We start from the raw sequence: 5471 nt of genomic DNA on the forward strand, positions 1-5471 counted from the left end.
GCCCCTGTGACGTGTGTTCCTTCCCCCTGCACCAGACCGCTGCAGGAGCATCTTGCTGCTGTGTGTGTCCTGAGCGGCAGCCTGCCTTTGGGCAGCCTCACTTCACACAAGGAAAGCGAGGAGCTCTGTGCTCTGCACCTCTGGAGCCTGTGGCAGAAACCTTTTTCTCTGCATTTAGTCACCAGGGTTGGCTACAAATGGTGGTTTTGTTAGATCAATAGGTTTGGCCAGGAGAAGCTGCCTCATTTGGCTTCTGCATTTCACAGGTGACATTTCAACCTGTTTACCCTGTACTGAGCCCCAAGAACTAATGTATAGTTGAAATATGCGTTGACAAATTGCATTAGCTTGATTCTGAGGCACTGGGACACACAGAATCCTTTCCATTGGTAGCCCACTGCAGGCTTTGTGTTCTCACTGTTGAAATATTTAAGCCCAATTTCTCCTTTGGATCTGTTTGGCTTTGGTTTCCATCACTAGTTCTGGATACATCCATCCCGTGGATTCAGAGAGCCTTAAAGCACAGTGTAGCTTTTCCCCCTGGACTGGTATTTAAACACTGTAATGTCACTTCTCAATCCACTTTTTAGGCAAGCTAAATAGATGGAATTCCTGAAGTCTTCCGCTCTAAGGGATTTCCTCCAGCCCATGAATTACTCTTGTCTTTTCTTTCTACGTCTTGTCAAATGTTTTCAGTATCTTGTAAAAATGTCCCTTTCAGAATGGGGTGTTCAAGCCCCAGTGCCATGGCCAGGGCCCCCCTGCCCCTTTGCCTTAAGTCCGCAGAGGATTACGTTTTGCCCTTTTCTCGCAGCATTATATGGGAGCTCGCATTAGCTGCTTGTGTGGTGTGATCCCTGGATCATCCAAAGTCTCAGCTTTCTGTGATAGCGTTTCCCCCTTTCTACAGGTCTGGTCTGAGTTTTTATTTCTTAGATACTTAACATGAGGCTGTTAACAAAGGCCAGTCTGTGTGAATGGACCTGGCTTATTGATGGACCATGTTACTCGCTGCTCTCCCAGTTTTGTCGCCCACAAACTGTATCAGTTGTTTCTTACTTTCAGATCCAGGTTGAAAATGCTATATTGCATCTGACCTACCTTAATTTGAAAAGCATCATTCAGTGCAACTTTTTACTAGCCTCTTTGTGAGACTTGCAGGCCAGGCGTTTCTTAATCCTCTTAGTATGTGATTATGTACAGTAAATCTTTCTGACTTATGGTGCTAGGTCAATGCCTTACAAAAATTTAAGTATGTTGCACCTATGCAGTCCCTTTTGTTAAACCAAATGTGTAATGATGTCACCTAAGGATGAAATTAGGGTTTGGTTTGGGTTTTTTTTCTACAAAATCTGTCTTTCATAAAACCTTTGGGTCAAAGGTTTTATTTTTCATTCACTAATTCTTCATCTCAACATCTTTTCCGTAAGTTTGACATGGAGTCATTTCATTTGCCTTTTGGGAGCACTGTCATGAATGTCTGAAGGTGTTTCTCTAATGTCCCAGGTTTACCTAAAATCAGAACCAATGGGCTAGAGAACTCGTTAGTGATCTCTTTTAGGATTCCTGTTTCCTTGCTGACTTAAAAATACACATCCCTAGTAGATGCTGTCTAATCTCCTACGTTGCTGCTAAGGTACTGGATAGAAGTTGCTGTTTTCATGTGACTGCCACATCCTGTTTCATTCTGAATATGGAACTGGAAGTGTTTGTTGACCAGATTTCCCCTGTTAAGTGTCACTAGCATTTTTATTTAGCGCGGCTCAGTACAATTAGTCAGATTTGTTTATTTTTTATTTAAAAAAGAAATGAAAGATCCAAAATCCCTTTGCTATTACCCATGTTTTTCCTAGCCACAAAGCTTTCCTGAACAGTTTTCTTTATTCTGATAATGGCTTATTTCTGTTGGGTGCTGTCTTGGCCGCCTCCTTTTCCATCTGTTACGTTTCAGATTTGGTTTGGTTTGGGGTTATGTTACATTGTTCCTTCTTGCCCACAGACTTTCTTACTGAGCCCAGGATGAGCTTTTACCAAAAGTTTTCCTCTTTGATTGTGGAATTAGGGCTTTTTTGGCCACATAATCCTTTTTTTTTAGAGGAGAGTTTCAACGTTTTCCTGCCTTATTTCTTCTTCTCATGGACAACTCAGTTTATAGTCTTGCTCACCTTGGAAATCAGCACAGGTTTATTACTGCTTGTGACTCTCTTTTGCATGTCCATATTCCATATGAACCGGACAAAATTCCCAGTTTCACTCAAGCTGTGATGTTTTGTGTGTATCACCTTGAAGTCTGAAAACTTGACTTGTTTTGGGTGCAGTGTCTTGTATTAGGAAACCTACATTTTTAAAAGTCAGAAAGGTGTTTTTTCCAACTGCTTGAATTCCCTGGGGAATGGCTCCCAAGTTAAAATTCCTTGCAGTGGCTTTTTATTTTGTATGTTAAAGGTGCTTGAAATTGCTTTTCCTCGTCCCTGGTTCGATCTGTTGTTTTCTGATGTATGCTATCCTTCCCCTTCTTGGAATCTGCTACCTAGCATAGGTATGTATTTAAGGCTGTACCATTCATGTATTACCAGTTATTTCAAAGTTATTATTGCTTGTGTTTGTGTAGTTTGCTGCTGCTCCTACAGCTTTTACTTTTGCCCAGGAAGAAACTAATGATATTTTCCCCAAGGGACATTCAAACTGAGTTTCAGAAATGCCAGTTTATTCAAGGCCTCTTATTTTTTTCCTCATCAGTGAGGCTTTCTTACTTCTCTGTTTACCCAGAGTCCTGCTGCTGGTGGTGAAGCGTTTGAAGAAACCTTATTGTCATCCTTGTTACTTACTTCAGTTTGCATTAAGTCTTCCTCTTTGAATTCCCAAGGCCTTTCTAACATATTCAGAATGCTTCAGGTGGTTTATAAAGTATAGTCTCTCCCTGCAGGATGCAAGATCTAACATCTATAGAAAATTCTTCCCTATTGAGATGGTGCCTCAGGTTCCACAGTCTGCAGCTTCCCACTTTGTGTACTTAAGCCAACCATGGTTCAATTATTTAACTACCACTCACAAGAGTGGAAGATTCTCTAACAAGATCCTATGGTCCTTCCTCTTCAGCTCCCTCAATTCTTTGAGCCTGAATTTTCTCTGTGATGTCAGTCCATTTGTTTCTCTGTGTCTGTCCGCAAGAAGACTTGACAATGACTCTGGAGTTCTGTATTAGGTTGCATCTTGCATCTTTGCTGGAAGGTGGTAGCATTTTTTCTTCCTGTCCTTTACTGAATCCATTGTCTGTTCGTAGCTGGATTTTGCAAATTATCGTTGCTTTAAAAGGAAACATCATGTAGGCTGGAAATCATTTAGAAAAGTCACCCACAAACAGTAACTGAATCTCAGCCGTGACTAATGATAGTACTGCTGGTCTATAATTCAGTTAAATCTTCAAGAAAGATTTAAGACTTTCATAATTTAAAGCCTTATGGTCAGTCAACCATGTCCCCTATTAGAGTTTTTTGTTGGTTATCACTGCCACTGAAACTGTCATTCTATTTTACTACTTTTTTTTCTTTTTAATCCACACAGGCTTGTTATGCCTTTGTTCAGTACATTAAAGACTTCTGCTATAAGAAGTCTTTCTTCTTTTTGTAATGAATTACAGACCATGATCAGGTCACTGTATTCATCTTTCCAAATGGCTTAATTAAATTGAGCTGGTTTAGGTGTCTCACAATAAGGCTTGACTCCATCATGGAGTTCTTCTCTACCGCCTTTCTTTTTCCTTTGTGAATGACCAGGCTGCGTAATGCTGTTACAAGTCTTGCTACATTACGCCTAGACAGTTATCCTGAGCCACCAGGCTTACATTGCCATACTAGTTCTTTGAATTAGATCTTTTTCTCTAAATGAAAGCAGCATTATGTTTCTTTTCTTAGCTGAGTGCAACCTGTATCAGTTACACTGTGATTTTGCCAAATCAGTGTTAGGTTAAGTGACTTACAGCAACCTGGATGATCCCATTTACTTTTCAAATACTTTTTAAGTATAAGTATTTGCTGGTCTTCTGGAACGCATTAAGAGCTCCAAAGTTGTTTGGAAGAGAAAGCCCCTTGCGTCCATCTGCTTGCCAGATAATTCTTTTAAAGTCATTGATTGTCAGTTTCTAGCTATGCAACTTCTTGGATGTTTTATTTAATGAGTAGAACTCATTAGATTGGCAAGGTAATATTTCGCTACTTCACAGATGTGTCTACATCATCCAACTTTCTTCCCAATATAGAATATAATTATGAGATTCTGCTTGTCTTATATATTTTTATTGATTATATCAGCTAAAGGATATATATCATGTTTAGGATTTTCTTCTAATAATTTGCAGGTAATGCACCTGAAAGCTGCCCAAGTTTACTAGTGCAATTTCAGAACACAGAATGAAATTGCTCTGTACACTTCCTTAACTACGAGATAGGTACCTGTTCAATTGTCATTTCAGGTACAACAGATTACATTTGTGTGCATGGTTTCTTGTTTCTGTATAGTAGTACACCAAAGTACTAGAGAGATGTAGTAACTTGGTCCAACAAACATTTCAATTTCATGTAGTGTCTATGTAATGGAAAAAAAAAAAAACCTGCAAGAAAAGAAATCATGACACCAAAGAACTAGAGTGTATGCCTAGTTTTGCTCCTGAATTAGGATGGTTTTGGAATGCAGGCACAGCTATAATCTGGGCCCCTTGGCATCCTCTTTCATTTGTGAAGCTGATTTACCACGTTGGGGGCAAGTGCTGCAGATCAGTTGTTTGATGTTTATGAGACTTAAGTGTGGGTACATCTAGTCTTTCCTGAAGAGAAGGAAACGCAGAGCAGGGACCTCTGAACTGAGAATGTTAAAGAGAGAGAAAAGCTGAATGTGTACCACTGCAGCAGAAAGGGAGCCAAACAAGACTGAAGTTGTGGGCCTCCTGCTGTGTAACACTGTTCTCAAGTACTGGCCTTCACTTTGTCATCCTTGGACAACATTTAAGAGGTCTGTAAGGTAACAAAAGCTGAAGGCTTAAAATTTGGTATGCAGATGTTTACATTTCCAAGGAAAAATACACAGGCATCTGTAGATCAATAAAGGTTGAGAACCACTACTCTAGACTACTTCAGTAGGCTGTTTAGCTTCCCTTTGCCCTGTGGGCAGTAGGCCCTCTTGTCAGCCAGGTCCTTCATCTAACTAGGAGGTATTGGCCCATTTAGCAATAGGATTTAATTGAAGTAGCAGACTCTGGGGTAGAGGGGGTGGTGTGTGATAACCATTGGGGTTGGCATATGTGGCTTTGTTACTAAGTTGTAACAACAGTTACCTAAGTGTCAGTATAGGAGGCTGGGGAGGGGAGACATAAACAGGCATGTACCTCTAGAGTGTATTCCAGTTGGGGAAGCATCTCCTTGCATAATCATCTGTGTTCATTCGAGGACTTGCACTTGGAGAGGTCTTTACTCTAA

The sequence above is a fragment of the Neopsephotus bourkii genome, unplaced genomic scaffold, assembly GCF_033783945.1.
Source record: "Neopsephotus bourkii isolate Nb327-2 ecotype Australia unplaced genomic scaffold, CSIRO-AGI_Nbou_v1 NB_1287, whole genome shotgun sequence".
Lineage (NCBI taxonomy): Eukaryota > Metazoa > Chordata > Aves > Psittaciformes > Psittacidae > Neopsephotus > Neopsephotus bourkii.